Here is a 24,072-nt window from a genome sequence, read left to right on the forward strand (position 1 = left end):
TAATCTGAAAATATGCATTATTAAATCTAAGATAGAGGAAAACAGTCTAAAGGGTTTTCCAGATGTATTTGATCATTAAACCCCATTTTGATTGGATGCAAATTAAAATTTCATTGAAATGTACTTTGTGAAATGCTAAAATATTATCAGCGCTATTTTATACCTGAGAAAACTGGGCCTCAGAGAAGTTAAGCAACTTTCCTGCTGTCAAACAGCTAATAAACGGGAGGGATTATGATTTGAAACCAGGTCTTTCTAGCTCCAAAACCATACACCTGGCCACCGGACAATTATTTTAATGCAGCTCCAATTCTTAGAAAACATGTAAGGTACGAAAACATAGGCCGCTATACTAAAACCCCAACAACTCTGGGTAGAACAGTCTGAATAAAAACCAAAAAAAATCTCTGCATACCAAGTCAGGAGTCTTAGTCTTAAAGGACAGTGCCCACTCGTAGTGCTGGAAAAAGGCAAAACAAAAACAACAACAACAAAAAACCCTAGTTCTGCAGTATCAGTACTCTCCTGCTGTCAAACAACTGACCCCTTCACACAGCACTCAGCCATCCACCTACCTTATTGACTCTCCCAATAGCGTCATCCACTGTAGCTGACGCTCACCAGCAGAGTCATCCACTATAGCCTAGGTGTAACCTAGGTTATTATCCCCCACATTTCAGAGCTCAAGCTCCACCTATAGTGGCCCAGTTTTTCTACATATCTCTCCCTATTTTAGTGGTGCTTAGTGACAGCTCACATCTGGCTGTTCCCTCAGCAAGGCAACTGCAGCCCACTGCTGAGCATATTACTAAAGCAAATAATTCATTTAGCCCAAACCTAATAATCCCTCCTCAAAACTCAGAGAATATGAAAAAGAATTGCCCCTTCTAGTTCCCTCGGCATTATGGGAACAGGCAAGATTTTCATTTACTTCAGCAGCCCATATGTTTGAAGGTCAAACAACACCTGGGTATTTCTTTGAAATAAACTAATTGAGCCTGGATGATTTAGAGTTAGTCTTGCTGAAAGACTCACTGGATCTCCAACGGTAACGCAAGACCTGCTTTTGAAAACTCTGGATTCCTCCAACCCCATCTTTATCAAATGGCAAAGAATATTTGATGCTGTTCAAAGATTAAGGCCTGGATCAAACTGAGTAAAAAGAAAGAGAAAGGATTGCTTTCAAACTACTATGAAAAAGAGCCTCGGCCCCAGGTGTTCAGCGTGGTAAAGAAATCAGAGCCAGCCAAAGGGAAATCAGGCAGAGGGCCTAGAAAGGAATAGTTTTCAAATGCTAAGTGTGCATAGAAAGCAACTGGGAGGCATCTTAATAATGCAGGCTTCCCACCTGACTTTTCCCTTATATTGCTCCCCACTTCCCTTTTTTTTTTTTTGAGACAAGGTCTTGTTTGGTCACCCAGGCTGGAGTGCAGTAACACAACCATAGCTCACTGCAGTCTCAACTTCTTGGACTCAAACAATCCTCCCACCTCAGCCTTCCAAATAGCTGGGACGGCAGGTGTGTGCCACCATGCCCAGATAATTTTTGTAATTTTTTTTGTAGAGACAGGGTTTCTCCTTTCCCAGGCCTAAACTCCTGAGCTCAAGTAATCCACTTGCCTTGGCTTCTTAAAGTGTTGGGATTACAGGCACGATATGGTTTGGCTGTGTCCCCACCCAAATCTCATCTTGAATTGTAGCTCCCATAATTCCCATGTGTTGTGGGAGGGACCCCGTGGGAGATACTTGATTCATGGGGGCAGTTTCCCCCATAGTGTTCACGTGGTAGTAAGTCTCACAAGATCTGAAGGTTTTATAAGTGGAAACCCCTTTTGCCTCACTTCTCTCTTGCCTACCACCATGTAAGATGTGCCTTTCACCTTCTGCCGTGATTGAGGCCTCCCCAGCCACGTGTAATTGTGAGTCCATTAAACCTATTTTTCTTTATAAATTACCCAATCTCAGGTATGTCTTTATCAGTAGCATGAAAATGGACTAATAAAAGGTGTGAGCCACTGCTCCCAGTTGTGTTCCCCTTTTAGCTGGTTTTCATGGAAACCTTGCTCGTAGGAACACACCAAATTAACACATATTGAGACCAGTTTGATTCAGATTGGGAGAAATGCATCAATTTCACCTATTTGGTTTGCATAACATGCTGCCATGAACACCAATTAGTTAGTCTGGTTTATGTCAGGCGGCTTCTATCTGAAAGCCAAAGGTGGCCTCAAGGTGGAAAATCCCCACTTTGCCTATTGGTCCTCCAGTTTCACAAACACAAAGGACCTTGTACTTGTCTTGATCATTTTCAGTGGCACTGTGGTGAAGTATTTCCCCACTGCACTATTAATATCTTATTCTCCACTTGACTGTGAACTCTATGTGGATCCATGCCTATCTTGGTCATAACTGCATCCCTAGAATCCAGCACAATACATCAAGGTATTCCCTAATTATTTGCTGAATTAATAAATGAATGGCATTAGAAACCAGTGACAGGGCTAACAAGAACTTTCTGGGGCAAATACATTGGGTGATACATAATTTTTTTTAAAAATGGAGAAAATGCACAACCATTTATTTTCATCTCATAATTTTAAAATGTACATATTTACCAAGAATTATCCTGTTTGGTTCCAACCACACTCAACCATTACGATTGAGGGAGAGTATGGAAACTGAAATAATAATAATAGAGTATAATAAGAATAATGATCAGAGCTCAGATTTATGAAGGACTTATGTGCCCAGTCCTGTGCTAGGTTTTGTTTATGTATTACCTCATATAATTGCCTCAACCAGTCTATGAGGTAGGTATCTCCATTTTATAAAATGAGGGGACTTGGAGCTGCCCATGAGGATTCCAATATGCCTGTGCTCTCAAACAGTATGCAGAGACTATATGGGAAAGTTCATTCATTCATTCATTCAACAAATATCTGAGTATGTACTATTACTATCCTAGAACTAAATAGTGCAGATAATAAGCAAAAATACATACTGTCTCAATTCTTTTGGTGTTTATAGTATAGTAGGGGAGATAGATGTTAATCAATAACCACACAAAAATGACAAATACACAGCTGTTTTAAGTGTTATAAAGGAGCAATATATATCATTAGGAGAAATTGGTCCTAGGCAGCTGTATTGAGCTGAGACCTGAGGGAGGCGTAGACATTAACTAGGGAAGGAGAAGAGGGAGAAGTGCTCAAGAAAAAAGGAAGAGTTGTGCAAAGACCCTGTGGTAAGAGGAAACATATGCTTGATAAGGGAATAAAATCAAGCTATGAGAGGCTAGAATGGTGAGAGCAAGAGGCTGTATATAGCCAGAAAGGTAGGTGGGCCCTAGAGCAGTGGTTTTCAGACTTGAGTATATACATCAGAATCACTTGGAGGGCTTGTGAAAACACAATCTGTTGGACCCCTTCCCCAGAGTTTCTGACTCAGCAGATCTAAAGTGAGACATAAGATGTTGAATTTCAAAGCACAGTACTGGGTGATGCTGATGTATTCTAAGACTACACTTTGAGAACCACTCCCCTAGACTAGGTAGCACCTGGTGAGTTATGGGGCAGATTTCTGACTGTGTCCTAAGAAGAATGAAAAATAATGAAAGGATTCTAAGCTTGGGAATGACATGATGCAATTTACATTTTGAAAATGCAGGGTAGAGACAAGATGGTAGAGAGGCCAGGGTGGATGCAGGTAGATCAGTCCAAGGGTAAGCTGCAGTGTTCAGAAAAGGCATCATTGTGGTGTGGCCTAAGGTGATGGCCAAGGAGGTAGACAGTGGTAGATGGGATTCAAGAGAGATTTAGTTGGTGAAGTCAGTAGAACTTGGTGATGAATAAAGGGGTTAAGGGAGAGATTAGCTGTTTGGCTTCTGCGTGAACAAGTAAACAGAACAGTGGCATTGTTCAGCGAGAGAGACCCTGGAAGAGGACCAGGCCTGGGAGAGAAGATCATGAGCTCAGTCTTGGACATGCTGAATGTGAGGTACCTTCAAGGCATTCAAAAGATGGTAAGTAGACAGTTGATATATGGGTCTGGAGTTAAGGGCAAGATCAAGACTGGAGATAAAACCATGAGTCATCTGAGTATATATGCAACTTGAAACCACGGGGGTGGATGAGATCACTGGGTAGAGAAATTAGAAGAAGAAGAGAGGGCCTAGGACCTCCAACAACTAATGGCTGGGTAAAAGAAGAAGAACCTATGAAGGAGGACAAGGAACACTAGGAAAAAAAAAAAAACAGAGAGAATTGTGCCCAGAAATCAGAGAAAGGGAAGAAACAGTAGGCAATAGTACCAGTGATGCTCGGATGCCAACTAAGATGAAGACTAAAGAACGTCTGTTGGATTTAGGAATGTGGAGGTAACCATGGTGAGAGGTAATTTGGTGAAGGGGGAGAGGAGAAGTTGGGAGTATGCCACCATTAACATTGGGGAAAGAAAGTGTTTAATCTCCAACCCTCACTTAGTATTATTTTCAATATCTTCCTTCCCAGTTATAGCCCAAACACGTTATTTTCCCTCCTTATTCACTGCCAAATGAATCAGAAGTTCACTCTCCTTTTTTTTTACCTCCCACTTACTCTTCCTGAAACTCTAATTTGAGTTATGGCCTATGAATATTTTTACTAAATATTACAATTTATCTATTTTTATTTGTTTCAACACACAGAATAGTTGCAAAAATTTACCTTCTCTTAACAAGAAAGATATCATCTCTGATTTGTCACTAAAGGAGATCTCAAGAATATGAGGCTGCAGGTCCTGATCTTATTTCTGTAACTGGTCGCTTAACTTTGGGGAATGGGCAATCATGGGACTATTTACTGACTAGACCAGTGTAATGTAAAGGCAATGTAAAGTTAAAGATCTCACAAGTCCTTTACTTATGTGAGAAGTCTGCCCACATAGGAAATCAATTTACTTTTCTAGTGCAAATCACTTTCTGCTCGACAGCAAATTTAGAATCTGGAATTCAGAGCCTATTAAATCAGGACACAAACCTTGGACTTGTAACTTTCCACTGGTGCAATGTTGGATAAGATATTCAACATCTCTGAGCCTTATTTTTAAATTTATGGTTTAAAAAGCATAACAATACATACCTTAAAATATAATTGTAAAGTATTAACTGCTTAGCATACTTTGTGTTAAACAATTCCATTATAACAGAGTCACTATAGTGGTACTCAAGCAACCACAAAGGAGAAAAATAAGAAACAATCATACAAGAAAGCGTGTTCTCTAAATAATATCCAAAAATTCTGAATAATTTGTTTGGGCTTTTCTATATTAGCCCCTTTAAAAAACTTTTAAATCTATTATATTTTCAAATTAATTCATCATGAATTGTGCCCTCTTCAACCATTATTGTACTCATCCAAAAAGGGATTTGTTGAAGTTGCTTTTCAAAATTCAGTACTCCTTTCAGGTAAATGTTTATTTTTTAAAAAAAAAATTTAATTAAGTAAAATTAAATACTCCAAAGTTTTTACTATTTAATTTCTGTTTAAATAAAAATAAGAAATTAGGTGCTCATAAAACAGGAGAGAAATACATGAATGGAACTAGTCGGTTTAATTTAGGGTTGTGCAGATAAAACAAACATGAAAAAAACAAGGAAATCATGGCCTAACCCAATTCCCTAGGGAAAAGAAGCAGAATAGACAATGGAAATGTATACCATTCATTCATTTTTTCATTCATTAAATCAGTTCTGAATACTTAGTAAAAGACCCACGGCTAGGATCAAAACCAAAAAAAATAGATTTTGTTGGTGATTTTGAACTTCCATCTTGCCAGATACAGCCTTGACTCTTGTTGAAAGCAGATGTAGAGCCAGCAAGTTGGATGCCAAGGAGAAGAGAAGAGGTGTGCTTTGTATGGATTCCATGGAGCTCCAGTGGTGGAATCAGTTAGCGCACAGTACTTACATGTATGGATTCTCTGCAATTTGGTACAAGAAAGACAAATAATTACTGCATCAAAATTTCCACATTGAGTTTACCTGCCTATGTCCAAGCCAACGGCAAGAGAAATGCCATTCAGAAAAAGTTCTCCATCCAGCATCCAGCATCATTGATCAACTTACCAAAATAGTAATACTAATGATGACCATGTTGATGATTGTGATGATGATGATATGAGTCTTTACCTAGTATTTAAAAGCAATGCACATGTATTTACCTATGTTATCTCTTTCTCCCTGGCAAAAACCTCAGAGTAGGGAGACTATTATAATCTCCATTTTTGAGACAAGGAAACTGAAGATAGGATAGGTTAAGGTCACACCAGTATAAATGGCAGGATAAGACCTAAAAGTATTTATTCTATGGTGTTGATCCCATTTTAAAATTAACTTGCTTTGGCTTCAAAATAAGTAATCCAATTTGTGGATTTTTAAAATGCTATATCCTTATTTGCCCTAACAAATGACTCTTTGAAGGTCACAATAATTGCTACAAATCAAGGTTAAAACTACATTTCTCCCCCCAGCACCCCCTTTTTTGATGTGCTCGGCAAAGCAGCTCAGTTTTTATCCTAGAAAACAAGCCTTCCCCAACACCTCTCCTGGCAGGGGAACCCCATCTAATAGACCCTTGAGTGCTTTCTGTAAATTACTCACTCTGGATCCTGAAGCTTAGCAAAACTTTCTCAATCTAACCCAAGAGCAGTAACTATTTCTAGCACCAAAAGAATGCTCTCCCTCACTGCCATAAAGGCCTCTGAGAACAGCCAAAAGGGAATGGCAGATGGTAGAACTGCTATTCACTCTGAGGTCATCTATAGCACTGATGGCCTGCAGACCTGAGCAGAAAGGATATTCCTTCATTGGGGTAAGATTTTCTAGCCACAAACTTTTTGTTTTATTGCAATGATTTTTTTTTTCAAGGACAGTATCATCTTCTTTAAGGAAATTTTTGCCTTTCATGGGTCATTTGGAATTTTTGCTGAGACACAGCCTTGGCTAGCTCAGCATCAGATCCCTGTACTATGTGGAGGGTTATTTTTTTAATATAAGATCTGATCATTTTATGCTAAGGGGCTATATTCTTTGTGAAATTCTAAAGGCCAGTAAAACCACAAAGATCCTACTTTTCATTCAGCATAGGTTGCTGTGTCTTTAAACCAAAGGTAATCCTAGTTCAAAATGGAATAAACTTTTGAGAGCACTTACTATATTCCAGCCTCTGTGCTTAAAGGTCATATATATATACTATTGCTTTTATAATCCCTACACAAACTCTTGAATGTGAGAATTATTATGAATTCCATTTTACTGATGAGAACGTGGTTAGATAACTTGCTCCAAATATTGACAATTTTTGAAGCTAGTGATGGGTACACAGGGGATCACTGAGTTATTTTCTCTAATTTTGTTTATGTTTAAAATTGTTCATAATACAATGTTGTTACTGTTGTTGCTTTTATAGTAACTTCCCAGAAGACCCCTAGCTCATGAGTAGAATCTGGAGTTTTAAACCCAAATCTATTAGCCTGCAAAGCCCAAGCTCTTAAACATCACCATACTGTTGAATATTGCCCAGTTGACAGTTTTAGCCAATGTCTACCTGATGCCAAAACAACTTCCTAGAAAACCAAAACCCAAACCAATATCAGTATATTTGGTGTACTCAGCAGCAGGCAACCATCCTGAAATGATTCTTGGATCAAAATTATTGAGTGTATCACATTACAAAAAGCATTTTCTCAGTGAAAATGTCTAATTTTCAGAGCAATCAAAGCTGCATCCTCACCACCAATAAGCTTTATTTATTTAGCATACCATTTGGGGTCTAAACAACCTCTTCTTAATGGGTATGTCAGGCCCAAGAACAGCAAATACGGCATCTGACTGCAATCTCAACATAAAATTTGCTGTTTCCTGGTTATTTAGCCCTCAACATGGAAACCCATCTTAAACAATGACTGGGGGATCTTTGAGCCTGGGTCTACATGATCTTTTCGTTAAACACCTAACCAGCACTATGCAGCTCGTGTTTCTGTAACCGATCACTATTGATTTTATGACTTCATTCTCTTGTTTATTAAAGTGACATATAAAATATACTTGTTTTCTAAGTGAAAGCAACACGTTTATTTTCTCCTGGTAGAATCTTACAAGACCCTGTGATACATCCTGCCATCCTCGAATATTGGGAAACCAGGCTTAGGATTTATCCTGACACCAAATCGCTCGCCTTAATTGTGAATAATTTCTAGCTCCAGCTGTTGGAGACTTTATTCCCATGCCTTGCCATGAAATATGAAATCTCATGTTTCCTCCCTCTTGCCAAAGTTTGGTTTAAGTGGACCTAAGACTTGCCTGAGGGATAGTTTCTGGAGAAGCATGGAGTTCTGGAAAGCCTCAGCCATCTGTCAGGGGAAAAGCATTGCTTAGTTTGTAAAAACAAAAAAGAGAAACTTCTCTGTAGAGCTTAACTACATAAGCTGAACAGGGGGAAAGGCTGTTGGGGTGTGTTCTTATCACAAAAATGGCTTATTCAGATAATCCTTCTCAGTGGAGACCCTTCTGCAGCTATGGTATTTAAACAGAAGGAAAGCATTTTGATGCATTGAAGACGCTGATAAAGAAGCCATACAACAGCCATTTCCTTGGCCATATCCATTATTCCATAAACATCCATATCAGATATAAATAATTTAAATATGGAAAAGGTATAAAGGCGTATCTACCTCTTGCTAAAATAAATCACTAAAAATTGATGTATTTGAGCAAACCAGTTATCTTGGAACTAAGGAGAAAGATGTAAAGCTAAACAAAGGTTGACCCCACTCCATGCCCATCCCAGCCCCCACTACAGTGAATTTAAGCAAATATGTCCTTGTAATTCTCAGATTTGATTTCTTAATCCAGGAGTTTTTATTGCTTATCAAGCCCTACATCTCCTTTCTATTATGAATATTTGACAACACAACCAACAGTTTCAAAAATATTAACATGATGACTTCACTACAAGATAGAGGAGAAATAGAGAAAATTAACTCATAACAAAATAACATATTTTAAAATATAAGTGCTCAGGCATAATTACACTAGAAGACATACTGATCTGTGCATCCATTTATATGAAATCATTGTGGATTTTTAAAAAGTTAGAATACTCACAGAATACTGTTCATTCTTTCACTTTCCATTTGACAGTTTGAAATAAGAACTAAGGACAATCATATATACTTGCATAGAGTTACTGTGAGTCTGACAGCTACAAACTCAAACCAATTGTTACAGTGAAATTTCCATGAGTGGTGCCGTCATTGTTGATTGGTGATATGATATTCTGAAATGGTGAACAATGCTTGGTAAAACTCTGAAGGTAGTCAACTATAACCTATCCTCTGTAGTTGCAGTCCTGGAAAATGTAATAATACTAAAGCATTATCTATCTATATCTATCTCTATCAATCATGTAGCCTCGGTTATACATAAAATAAATATATGCAGTTTTCAACCACATGAATGTCCAGCAGGACATCTGAAAGTTATCCAGGACTCAGGAAAATTTACCATTTTCTATGTCTACTTCACATATTGTAGGATGTCTGCAACTTCCAGACTCGACTCATTAAATGACAGTAGTGTCTCCCCAGTTGTGACAACCTAAATCATTCCCAAAGATTTCTGAAAAGCCTTCTGATAGTCATATTCGCTTTGAGAACCAATGTCTGATGGAAATATCAAGTCAACACTCTCCAATGCTTTCCCACAGAATTTGTGCTGTGGTCCCCACAAGGGATGCCCTAGTCTTAGTCTTACTTTCTTCCCAGATACACCCTTTATCCCTTATAGAGCTCATATAGTCTCTCACCTTCAACATGGCCTGCCTTTCGCCTGCTAGCTGGACCAGAACTCTCCTACTTCTGAATTCCCGTTACATTAATCAATGTAACGGTTTCTAGGGTTCATATCAACAACTAATTATATGCTAACCCATACTGATATTTAAAAGCCATATGAACATGCCTTATTCTCCCAAATCAACAGAAAAGTCCTTGAAAGAAGTCTTTTTAGTATTTTCTATCTACACAGTTCTATGGAGGCACTTGTGGACCAAGGTTGAGTTAATAAAGCTTAAAGTTTGAGGAAATGGGTTTCATACTTCTGGGATATATGAAAATGTAAATGTGGAGCAATCCAGACTGTAACTCAAGCTTCCAAGTCATTTCTCCACCTAGATGTAATTCTCACTGTACAAATTTATACCCATTCTCATTCAGAGTGCCTGTTGGTGTTGCTCACACCAATATATATGCATGTATATGTGTGCATATGTATGTACATACATATATAATGTGTACACACAGATGTAGAATGTGGAATGATAGGCAATGGAGACTCAGAAGGGTGAGGGAGTGGATGATGAAAAATTATTTAATGAATACAATGTAAGTTATTTGAGTGATGGATACCCTTTATAAAAGTGTTGATTTCACCACTACGCAATCTGTGCAAGTAACAAAATTGTACTTGTACCCCATAAATTTATTGAAATTAAAAAATAAAAAATAAAAGACAAATGTAATTATGGTTTGTTAAAAACGTATGGAATGAATGCATCATTCATATAAAAATATATGAACTGAACACTCAACATTAATGATGAGTGATAATTCATTCATTGGATAAATAGTTGTAAATTTCCTACTGTGTGGATTTAGCTCTGCAATGCCACTGCCACTGTTCATAAGAAGTTAAGCATCTTAATAATAACAACAGCTACATTAATAGAGTATTTAATCTGTCAGCTGCTATTCTGTGAATTTCACAGACATTACTCATTTAATCCTCAGAAACCCCAAGGAGGCAGGCACTACTATTCCCATTTTGCAGATAAGAAAGCTAATTCTTAGAGAAGTGAACTATCTTTCCCCTTATAAGCAGAAGAGGCAGAATTCCTGCCTAGATTTGTCTGCCTCCAAAGCCTATGCTCTTAACAGCACCACCCTTCTATTCTTAGTTGAGTGATAGGAGGTGGGGGTACAATAAAAGACAATGATCAAAGAACTTGGCGGAGCAAGATGGCCGAATAGGAGCAGCTCCAGTCTCCAACTCCCAGCGCGAGCGACACAGAAGACCGGTGATTTCTGCGTTTTCAACTGAGGTACTGGGGTCATCTCGCTAGGGAGTGCCGGACAATCGGTGCTGGTCAGCTGCTGCAGCCTGACCAGCGTGAGCTGAAGCAGGGCGAGGCATCGCCTCACCTGGAAGCGCAAGGGGGAAAGGAATCCCTTTTTCCTAGCCAGGGGAACTGAGACACACAACACCTGGAAAATCGGGTAACTCCCACCCCAATACTGCGCTTTAAGGAAACAGGCACACCAGGAGAATATATCCCACACCTGGCCGGGAGGGTCCCACGCCCACGGAGCCTCCCTCACTGCTAACACAGCCATCTGCGGCGATCTATCCGCAAGGCAGCAGCGAGGCTGGGGGAGGGGCGCCCGCCATTGCTGAGGCTTAAGTAGGTAAACAAAGCCGCTGGGAAGCTCGAACTGGGTGGAGCTCACAGCAGCTCAAGGAAGCCTGCCTGTCTCTGTAGACTCTACCTCTGCGGACAGCGCACAGCTGCAGCCATTAGGGGAAAGAGCGAGGGCGGTGCAGACGCGAACGACTCTGTCTGACAGCTTTGGGGAGAGCGTGGATCTCCTAACGCGGAGGTTGAGATCCGAGAACGGACAGACTGCCTGCTCAGGTGGGTCCCTGACCCCTGAGTAGCCTAGCTGGGAGACATCCCCCACTAGGGGCAGTCTGACACCCCACACCTCACAGGGTGGCGTCACCCCTGAGAGGAAACTTCCAAAGAAAGAATCAGACAGGTACACTCGCTGTTCAGCAATATTCTATCTTCGGCAACCTCTGCTGCTGATACCCAGGCAAACAGGGTCTGGAGTGGACCTCAAGCAATCTCCAACAGACCAACAGACAGTCCTTCTGACTGTCAGACGGAAAACTATCAAACAGGAAGGACACCTATACCAAAACCCCATCCGTACGTCACCATCATCAAAGTCCAGAGACAGATAAAACCACAAAGATGGGGAAAAAGCAGGGCAGAAAAGCTGGAAATTCAAAAAATAAGAGCGCATCTCCCCCTGCAAAGGAGCGCAGCCCATCGCCAGCAACGGATCAAAGCTGGTCAGAGAGTGACTTTGACGAGATGAGAGAAGAAGGCTTCACTCCATCAAACCTCTCAGAGCTAAAGGAGGAATTACGTACCCAGCGCAAAGAAACTAAAAATCTTGAAAAAAAAGTGGAAGAATTGACAGCTAGACTAATTAATGCAGAGAAGATCATAAACGAAATGACAGAGATGAAAACCATGACACGAGAAATACGTGACAAATGCACAAGCTTCAGTAACCGACTCGATCAACTGGAAGAAAGAGTATCAGCGATTGAGGATCAAATGAATGAAATGAAGCGAGAAGAGAAACCAAAAGAAAAAAGAAGAAAAAGAAATGAACAAAGCCTGCAAGAAGTATGGGATTATGTAAAAAGACCAAATCTACGTCTGATTGGGGTGCCTGAAAGTGAGGGGGAAAATGGAACCAAGTTGGAAAACACTCTTCAGGATATCATCCAGGAGAACTTCCCCAACCTAGTAGGGCAGGCCAACATTCAAATTCAGGAAATACAGAGAACGCCACAAAGATACTCCTCCAGAAGAGCAACTCCAAGACACATAATTGCCAGATTCACCAAAGTTGAAATGAAGGAAAAAATCTTAAGGGCAGCCAGAGAGAAAGGTCGGGTTACCCACAAAGGGAAGCCCATCAGAATAACAGCAGACCTCTCGGCAGAAACTCTACAAGCCAGAAGAGAGTGGGGGCCAATATTCAACGTTCTTAAAGAAAAGAATTTTCAACCCAGAATTTCATATCCAGCCAAACTAAGCTTCATCAGTGAAGGAGAAATAAAATCCTTTACAGATAAGCAAATGCTTAGAGATTTTGTCACCACCAGGCCTGCCTTACAAGAGACCCTGAAGGAAGCCCTAAACATGGAAAGGAACAAGCGGTACCAGCCATTGCAAAAACATGCCAAAATGTAAAGACCATCGAGGCTAGGAAGAAACTGCATCAACTAACGAGCAAAATAACCAGTTAATATCATAATGACAGGATCAAGTTCACACATAACAATATTAACCTTAAATGTCAATGGACTAAATGCTCCAATTAAAAGACACAGACTGGCAAACTGGATCAAGAGTCAAGACCCATCAGTCTGCTGTATTCAGGAGACCCATCTCACATGCAGAGACATACATAGGCTCAAAATAAAGGGATGGAGGAAGATCTACCAAGCAAATGGAGAACAAAAAAAAGCAGGGGTTGCAATCCTAGTCTCTGATAAAACAGACTTTAAACCATCAAAGATCAAAAGAGACAAAGAAGGCCATTACATCGGTAAAGGGATCAATTCCAGGAAGAGCTAACTCTCCTAAATATATATGCACCCAATACAGGAGCACCCAGATTCATAAAGCAAGTCCTTAGAGACCTACAAAGAGACTTAGACTCCCATACAATAATAATGGGAGACTTCAACACTCCACTGTCAACATTAGACAGATCAACGAGACAGAAAGTTAACAAGGATATCCAGGAATTGAACTCATCTCTGCACCAAGCGGACCTAATAGACATCTATAGAACTCCACCCCAAATCAACAGAATATACATTCTTCTCAGCACCACATCGCACTTATTCCAAAATGACCACATAATTGGAAGTAAAGCACTCCTCAGCAAATGTACAAGAACAGAAATTATAACAAACTGTCTCTCAGACCACAGTGCAATCAAACTAGAACTCAGGACTAAGAAACTCAATCCAAACCGCTCAACTACATGGAAACTGAACAACCTGCTCCTGAATGACTACTGGGTACATAACGAAATGAAAGCAGAAATAAAGATGTTCTTTGAAACCAATGAGAACAAAGATACAACATACCAGAATCTCTGGGACACATTTAAAGCAGTGTGTAGAGGGAAATTTATAGCACTAAATGCCCACAAGAGAAAGCAGGAGAGATCTAAAATTGACACTCTAACATCACAATTAAAAGAACTAGAGAGGCAAGAGCAAACACATTCAAAAGCTAGCAGAAGGCAAGAAATAACTAAGATCAGAGCAGAACTGAAGGAGATAGAGACACAAAAAACCCTCCAAAAAATCAATGAATCCAGGAGTTGGTTTTTGAAAAGATCAACAAAATTGACAGACCGCTAGCTAGACTAATAAAGAAGAAAGAGAGAGGAATCAAATAGACGCAATAAAAAATGATAAAGGGGATATCACCACCGACCCCACAGAAATACAAACTACCATCAGAGAATACTATAAACACCTCTACGCAAATCAACTAGAAAATCTAGAAGAAATGGATAATTTCCTGGACACTTACACTCTCCCAAGACTAAACCAGGAAGAAGTTGAATCCCTGAATAGACCAATAGCAGGCTCTGAAATTGAGGCAACAATTAATAGCCTACCCACCAAAAAAAGTCCAGGACCAGATGGATTCACAGCTGAATTCTACCAGAGGTACAAGGAGGAGCTGGTACCATTCCTTCTGAAACTATTTCAATCAATAGAAAAAGAGGGAATCCTCCCTAACTCTTTTTATGAGGCCAACATCATCCTGATACCAAAGCCTGGCAGAGACACAACAAAAAGAGAGAATTTTAGACCAATATCCCTGATGAACATCGATGCAAAAATCCTCAATAAAATACTGGCAAACCAGATTCAGCAGCACATCAAAAAGCTTATCCACCATGATCAAGTGGGCTTCATCCCTGGGATGCAAGGCTGGTTCAACATTCGCAAATCAATAAACGTAATCCAGCATATAAACAGAACCAAAGACAAGAACCACATGATTATCTCAATAGATGCAGAAAAGGCTTTTGACAAAATTCAACAGCCCTTTATGCTAAAAACGCTCAATAAATTTGGTATTGATGGAACGTACCTCAAAATAATAAGAGCTATTTATGACAAACCCACAGCTAATATCATACTGAATGGGCAAAAACTGGAAAAATTCCCTTTGAAAACTGGCACAAGACAGGGATGCCCTCTCTCACCACTCCTATTCAACATAGTGTTGGAAGTTCTGGCTAGGGCAATCAGGCAAGAGAAAGAAATCAAGGGTATCCAGTTAGGAAAAGAAGAAGTCAAATTGTCCCTGTTTGCAGATGACATGATTGTCTATTTAGAAAACCCCATTGTCTCAGCCCAAAATCTGCTTAAGCTGATAAGCAACTTCAGCAAAGTCTCAGGATACAAAATTAATGTGCAAAAATCACAAGCATTCTTATACACCAGTAACAGACAAGCAGAGAGCCAAATCAGGAATCAACTTCCATTCACAATTGCTTCAAAGAGAATAAAATACCTAGGAATCCAGCTTACAAGGGATGTAAAGGACCTCTTCAAGGAGAACTACAAACCACTGCTCAGTGAAATCAAAGAGGACACAAACAAATGGAAGAACATACCATGCTCATGGATAGGAAGAATCAATATCGTGAAAATGGCCATACTGCCCAAGGTGATTTATAGATTCAATGCCATCCCCATCAAGCTACCAATGACTTCTTCACAGAATTGGAAAAAACGGCTTTAAAGTTCATATGGAACCAAAAAAGAGCCCGCATTGCCAAGACAATCCTAAGTCAAAAGGACAAAGCTGGAGGCGTCACGCTACCTGACTTCAAACTATACTACAAGGCTACAGTAACCAAAACAGCATGGTACTGGTACCACAACAGAGATATAGACCAATGGAACAGAACAGAGTCCTCAGAAATAATACCACACATCTACAGCCATCTGATCTTTGACAAACCTGAGAGAAAAAGAAATGGGGAAAGGATTCCCTATTTAATAAATGGTGCTGGGAAAATTGGCTAGCCATAAGTAGAAAGCTGAAACTGGATCCTTTCCTTACCCCTTATACGAAAATAATTCAAGATGGATTAGAGACTTAAATGTTAGACCTAATACCATAAAAACCCTAGAAGAAAATCTAGGTAGTACCATTCAGGACATAGGCATGGGCAAGGACTTCATGTCTAAAACACCAAAAGCAACGGCAGCAAAAGCAAAAATTGACACATGGGATCTAATTAAACTAAAGAGCTTTTGCACAGCCAAAGAAACTACCATCAGGCAACCTACAGAATGGGAAAAAATTTTTGCAACCTACTCATCTGACAAAGGGCTAATATCCAGAATCTACCAAGAACTCAAACAAATATACAAGAAAAAGCAAACAACCCCATCAAAAAGTGGGGAAAGGATATGAACAGACATTTCTCAAAAGAAGACATCCATACAGCCAACAGACACATGAAAAAATGCTCATCATCACTGGCCATCAGAGAAATGCAAATCAAAACCACAATGAGATACCATCTCACACCAGTTAGAATGGCAATCATTAAGAAGTCAGGAAACAACAGGTGTTGGAGAGGATGTGGAGAAATAGGAACACTTTTACACTGTTGGTGGGATTGTAAACTAGTTCAACCATTATGGAAAACAGTATGGCGATTCCTCAAGGATCTAGAACTAGATGTACCATATGACCCAGCCATCCCACTACTGGGTATATACCCAAAGGATTATAAATTACTCTACTACAAAGACACATGCACACGTTTGTTTATTGAGGCACTATTCACAATAGCAAAGACTTGGAATCAACCCAAATGTCCATCTGTGACAGACTGGATTAAGAAAATGTGGCACATATACACCATGGAATACTATGCAGCCATCAAAAAGGATGAGTTTGCGTCCTTTGTAGGGACATGGATGCAGCTGGAAACCATCATTCTTAGCAAACTATCACAAGAAGAGAAAACCAAACACCGCATGTTCTCACTCATAGGTGGGAACTGAACAATGAGATCACTTGGACTCGGGAAGGGGAACATCACACACTGGGGCCTATCATGGGGAGGGGGGAGGAGGGAGGGATTGCATTGGGGAGTTATACATGATATAAACGTCATGCACATGTACCCTAGAACTTAAAGTATAATAAAAAAAAAAAAAAAAATGATCAAAGAACTTGGGGTCCCAGAGACATACAGGATGAAGTGTCAAGGGGATATTGGAAAGGGCATAAGGGATGAATTCAGAGCCGGGAGTGACATAGAAGGGGCAAGGAGGTGTAGGGGTAAGTCACTCTTAGAAGGAGAGTGGGGTCTCTCCATAACAGAAGGCATTCCATGGATGGAGGCTAAGGAGGAGGCAGCACTATACCCTCCAAGCACACAGGTGGGAGTAGACACCCATGGAGAAGAAACATGCAGACTCAGGAGTATATGACTCAGGAGCTTGTAGGAGATTTAGCTGGAAGCAAAGCACACCAGAGAAGCTCACACAGCTGCCTGCACTGATGCCTCAGGAGTGTCCTGCAAACAACTCTCATGTTCCTCACGCAAGCCGGTCTCCTTTGTTCTCTAGCTCAGCCAAACAAACCATGTGAGTCATGCCCTGGCCCCCTCATATCTGTTCTTAGCCAGTTGTCTGCAGACACTCAGGAAGAAGGACAGATGAAAGATGAAATTACCTCTCTGGGTTTCAGGGCAGGCTGGGCCAACTGTGATAACTGATAGAGAAACCTCTGGAATTCAGGTTCAGTTTGGAGAGTCACCAAGAAGTGGATTACAGCTAATGGGAGGTTATATGACTTAACTCCAGCACCATGCACAGGAACAGCTAGAACAGAGGCGATGGCTAATACAGGACTACTCTCTCGGTGGACTGGAAACACTTACCTATGGTCCTCGTCTCTTCCTTGAGTCTAGGGAGCCATGGCTGCCATTTCTCCTCCCTGCCTCCTCAGGATGAAATGGTCTTCAGCCTCCCCTCTCAGGCCCGTTTGAGAAAAAGGAGTAGGAGACCCTGCATACGTATCACGACTGTGTAGGTTTGTGAGCCTTTGTCAGGCTCTGCGCAACAAGTTGAATTCCTTGCTCACCAAGAAGGAACACTTATCCTCTAGTAAAAAGAAAAAAAATTTTTTTTGAAACAGAGTCTCGCCTGTCACTCAGGCTGGAGTACAATTGCACGATCTCAGCTCACTGCAACCTCCACCTCCTGGGTTCAAGAGATTCTCTCCTGCCTCAGCCTTCTGAGTAGCTGCGACTACAGGCACCTGCCACCACACCCGATTAAATTTTGTATTTTTAGCAGAGACAGGTTTCACCATGTTGGCCAGGCTGGTCTCGAACTCCTGACCTCAAGTAATCCACCTGCCTCAGCCTCCCGAAGTGCTGGGATTACAGGTATCAACCATCACACCCAGCCCTCTAGGAAAATTCTTTAAGTCAAATTTAACATAATATGAAATCATAAATGCCCAGGGGAAATACACCAAACCTATATGCCAGGCCCCGTGCTAAACACTTTACCTGGAACTATCTAGTGTAATCATGATTATAACAACCCTACAAGGCAGGTACCATGATCATTTTTATTTACAGATGAGAGAACTGAGGCAGAGCAACGATAAGCACATCTGGTTCTGCTACAACGCATGTTTGCTCCAACATGGTTGATGCGTGTTATGAGCCACACCATCCTCATCTGGTGCTACAACTTTCCCTAGGATTCCAGATAACCAGCTCCTGCCACTTCACAGTAGCTTGCAAGTTGCAACCCTTTCCACCCCACTTCCATAGGCAAACCCTAGGTCTTTTTCCAGGTGGAGTGCCATATTTATATATTGTTGTATTTGTTATTGTTTTTTAGCTATTTATCAAGTGTAAAGTTGTCTACTGTTTCTTTAGTGTTAAATTAAATTTGGCCTAAAGCTATCTCCATATCTTGAGTCTGCATGTATCAAAATGCAACCTAACTTACAAGTATATTCTTGTAACAAATGGCTGAGTCTCAGCCAATCATAGCAGCAGAGCTTCAGTCAATCACAGGCTGCCAAATGATCAGACCATGTCAAATAAGGCAAACTACTGAACTGTAACCAATCAAGCTATTGTTATACCTCACATCCTTACTCTGTCTATAAATACTGACTGCCCACATTGCTGCATGAAGCTCTTTCAAGCTCTCCTGTGCAACAAGTCAAATCCCTTGTTCACCAAGAAGTAACACTCATTCTCTAGTAAAATTATTTAAGTCAAATTTTGGGGGCTTCCCAATTCATGAATCATTTGCTGAAATAAACTCTACTAAATTTAATTATCTAAAGTTTTTCTTTTAACATTAGGTTTCTATCTTTTTTTTTAACATGTCACTGAAAAAGTTGTTTTGTGCTGTGCCCTGAGCCCCATTTTCCTCATAAGCCCTGTGATTTGTACTGCCCAATTTAGCATAATGCAGTGAGTTTATGGAACATATATGTTATGTTAAACAATAGTTGTTTGCCAAGGTTACATGGCTAGGTAGTGGCCCAGCAGGGATTCAAACAAAACTTGCTAGGGAACCCAGCTTAGCTTCTTAATCCCTGTATCTTCCTGCATTGGTACACATATTCTCTTTTAATCTTCACAGCAGCCTTACGAGGTCTTATTATCCCTATTATACAGCTGAAGAAGTTGAGATTCAGAAATTATCACTAAAAGCTTCAGTGGAATTAACCAAACATGGTAACTGAACTTTACACTCAAGTCTGTTTACTTCTGAAGCACTTACCCAAACCAGGACTTCAGCAGTCTGTATAAATAGTAGGGTTTTGTACTAAAGCATAATGCCACAGGTCTACACAAATCTTCATTGACAATTACCAATTCAGCTCTTTTTGACTGGGTAAAGATTCAGTCCTTGACATTAAGAGTCATTATCTGAACTATTTATCCATTCCCTTGCTTCTCTGTTGTTGCTTTTGTTCATTCATCCAGTCCTTCATCAAGTATTGAGTCCACAGATATGATATACCTGATGTTTAGTTCTTACCTTAAGTATCGCTCTAGAGCTGCCTTCTATAATTCATGCCCCACCAGTTCAATTAGGAGGTTCTTTTATTAATAGCACCCTTTGTCTCCCTTCCCCAGTACTTACCACTAGCAATGATGGTATGATTATTTGTAAAGAGTTCTTGATCATCTTCCCCCGTGATGGTACATTCAATGAGAACAGAACATGTCAGCATCCAGTGCCATAACCTGACAAATAGTAGCTGCTCAATAAATCCTTGACTGTTTTACTAATGACTTTAGATCTGGCACTGATATAAAAAGAAGCCCACAGAACATCTTCATCCTAGACAAGTACCTCTTCAACAATAAAGTTTTAAAGGTTATTGAAAGTCTTGAGCTAGAAGGATATATCCCTGCAGTGAGTTCACAGAAGGACTGTAAAGAAAAAGTAGCTGACAGACGGAAAACTGATCCACAACAACTTCTATAAACAGACCATGAAATAATCAGGTTCCTTGGTCTTTTATTTGTTTCTGGATGGAGTCCCAGGCAGGGAAGATAACCTTCGCTTCAGAACAATGTGGCGCATCATCTGTAAATGTAATGAGATGATGAATTATTCCAGTGTCATTATGCTCATGATATATGGGGAGACATTATCTGCTAAAAGCCAGGGCTGAAAGAATATTGATTTCACTTTTACTGAGACAGCCATTTAAAACTTTTTAAAGACAGCAAATGATTGTTTAAAAGACCAACTTCAAAAAGGCCAGTTTCCAACCATTTGGTGGGGAGCAGTGGAGAAGCAGAAATGGTGATGCAGCTCCTTTAAGACCCTGGTGGGCAAAGTTAGGTCATCCTGCTCTATATTCTCCAGCAACACCTTGTACTTCTCCTTTGCAGCATTTGGTTGCATGCACAGGATTTTATACCAGATTATTCTTTAGGAAACTTACAGGTTCAAAGCTGAGTTTTATTTTGCTCAGGGAAATCGTTTTCTGTCCTTTATCCCAAATTATTTTGAAATCCAAAGGTGCGGTGGCTCACGCCTGTAATCCCAGCACTTCGGGAGACTGAGGCAGGTGGATCACCTGAGGTCAGGAGTTTGAGACCAGTCTTGCCAACAGGTTGAAACCCCATCTCCACTAAAACTACAAAAATTAGCCAGGCATGATGGCGGACACCTGTAATCCCAGCTACTTGGGAGGCTGAGGTAGGAGAATCTCTTGAACCTGGGAGGCAGAGGTTGCAGTGAGCCAAGATTGCATTGCTGCATTCCAGCCTGGGTGACAGAGTAAAACTCCATCTCAAAAAAAAAAAAAAAGAAAAGAAAAGAAAGAAATCCAGAGGCAGCAGGTTGGTGCTATTTGGTAGTAGTAGTGGTGGTGATAGAGAATTCTTCTTTCTCCCTTAGATGAAATAACACTATTTTCTAAATCACATACTCTTATGCTGATAACTAATTAGGCTTCCCCTAGAATACAGAAAGACCATAAATAGTGAATTTTTTAAAAGAGAGAAATGACAATATAGAACAGGATGGTAGATTTGGATCCATGCTAGTGAATTAGGTGGAAATTAATATGTCAGGCACTTAGTAACCATATTTATTTAATCGTCCCAACAAGTTTTCAGAATAGCAATGATTGCCTTCTTTTATAGACAAGGAAACTGAGGCCTGGGGATGGTAAGTCCAAGTTTATAATAATGGTTGGCAGTACCTGAATTTGAACCAATGGCTCCTATTTCTTTTTTCTTTTCCTTTTCTTTCTTTTTTTTTTTTTTGAGATGGGGTCTCACTCTGTCACCCAGGCTGGAGTGCAGTGGCATGATCTCGGCTCACTGCAACCTCTGCCTCCCGGGTTCAAGCAATTCTCTGCCTCAGCCTCCTGAGTAGCTGGGATTACAAGCACCCACCACCACACCTGGCTGACTTTTTTGTATTTTTGTATTTTTAGTAGAAACAGGGTTTTACCATGTTGGCCAGGTTGGTCTTGAACTCCTGACCTTGTGATCCACCCACCTTGGCCTCTCAAAGTGCTGGGATTACAGGCGTGAGCCACTGCGCCTAGCCAGGACTCCTATTTCTAAACCGAGTTGGCTTCTAATCCCAAACTTAACACAACATAGTCTGAAGACTAAAATTTTCTCCATCGTTGAGAACACCTGATCAACACAGAACTGCTTGCTCTTCCCAAGAAACCCCTTCCTGCCTCTCGGTTCATAAGATCAGGTGTTCTCAGCCATGGAGAAAATTTTAGTCTTCAGACCATGTTGTGTTAAGTTTGGGATTAGAAGCCAACTTTCTTTTCCTCTGCTTGGTCAATTATGCATAGCTTTTATTCCTTGTTTTCATTTAAGGCTAGTCAGCTGAATAAATATAATCTCTTCTTCATCTTGTATACCAAATATTAATTCATCTTATTCCTAGGTCATGATTTTCTGCCATAAAATGAACATCCTGAAGTTGAAGGGGATCCTATAAAAACTCTATCCTAGGTACCACAATTTGGTTATGCATGGGCTGAATATAACCCCAGACGTGTTTTTTGTTATTGTAGTTCATTTAGTTTTATTTTGTCTAGCATATTCTCTTATATATATAAACTTACATGTAATTCACATGAGATACAATTCACCCTTTTACAAAGTATAAAACTCAATGGTTTTTAGTATATGTACAAGGTTGTGTAACCATCACTACAGTCCATTTTAGAATCTTTTAATCGCCCCCAAAAGAAACTCTGTGCCAGTGATTGGTCACTCCCCATCTACCTTAACTAAATTCCACAGGCCTAGAAAATGACTAATCTAATTCCTGTCTCTATATATTTGCCTATCTGGATATTTTCCATAAATGAAATCTTACAATGTGTGGGCATTTTTGACTGTTTTCTTTCATTTAACAGCATGTTTTCAAGGTTTATCTATGCTGTAACATGTTATCATTTTTAATGGCCTAATAATATTCCATCATATGGATATACCACATTTTATTTGCCCTTTCTTCAATTGTTGGATATTTCTCCCCCACTTTTTGGCCATTATGAATGATGCTGCTATACACATTTATATGTATACAACTTTTTGTGTGAATATGTTTGCATTACTTTTGGGTATACATCTCGGAGTAGAACTGTTAGATCATATAGTGACTCTAAGTTTAAACTTTTGAGATACTACCAGACCACTTTTCAAAGCAGCTTCAAAATATTAAAGTCTCTTTAGTAGTGTATGCGAATCCTGATTTCTCCACATCATCATCAACACGTTATTATTTGTAATTTTTTATACCCATCATAATGGGTGTTAACTGATAGCTCTTTATAATTTTCATTTGCATTTTCTGATAACTAATAATGTTGAGCATCCTTGCATGTGCTTATTGACAATTTGTATATCTTTTTTAGAGAAATGTCTATTTACATCTTTACCCATTGTTTAATTGGGTTGTCATTTTATTGTTGAGTTGTAAGAGTTCTGTATATGATCTAGGCACAAGTCACTTATCAGAGATATGATTTGCAAATATTTTCTCCCATTTTGTGGGTTGTCTTTTTACTTGCTTAATGGTGTCCTTTAAGTGAAACAGCTTTTAATCATGATTAAGTCCAAGTTATTTATTTTGTTGTTGTTGCTTGTGCTTTTGGTGTCACACCTAAGAATCCATTGCTTAGCAAAGTTACAAGGGTTATTTTATTCTAAGAGTTTTATAGTTTTAACTCTTACTTTTAGATCCGTGACCTATTTTGAGTTATTTTTTGTGTCAGATGTGAGGGAAAGGGCTAACTTAATTCTTTTGCAGGCAGACATCAAGTTTCCCAACATCATTTGTTGAAAAGATTATTCTTACTACCGTTTAATTCTTCTGATGCCTTTGTAGAAAATCGGTTGACTATAAATATCAGGGGTTATTGCCAGACTCTCATTTCAACTCCATTCATCTATATGTTTATTTGTATGTCAGTACCAGACTGTCTTGATTACTGGCATTGTAACAAGTTTTAAAATTGATGTGAGTACACTAACATTTTTCTCATTTTTTTGCAGCTTGTTTTAGCTATTCTGGATCCCATGAATTTTTATATAAACATTAGGATCACCTTGTCAATGTCTGCAAAAAAAAATCTACTT

The 24,072-nt window shown here is 39.8% G+C and overlaps 1 long non-coding RNA gene across 1 annotated transcript; it reads left to right on the top strand.

Moving 5' to 3' along the window:
• The first annotated feature begins 2,582 nt into the window (after positions 1-2,582).
• Positions 2,583-24,023, top strand: LOC117083095. Its single transcript, XR_004436941.1, has 3 exons — positions 2,583-5,947; positions 22,370-22,437; positions 23,989-24,023. It is a non-coding gene; the product is annotated as an uncharacterized LOC117083095 (long non-coding RNA).
• The last annotated feature ends 49 nt before the right edge of the window (positions 24,024-24,072 follow it).

Source organism: Trachypithecus francoisi, unplaced genomic scaffold (assembly GCF_009764315.1).
Source record: "Trachypithecus francoisi isolate TF-2019V2 unplaced genomic scaffold, Tfra_2.0 Lachesis_group0, whole genome shotgun sequence".
NCBI classification, from domain to species: Eukaryota; Metazoa; Chordata; class Mammalia; order Primates; family Cercopithecidae; genus Trachypithecus; species Trachypithecus francoisi.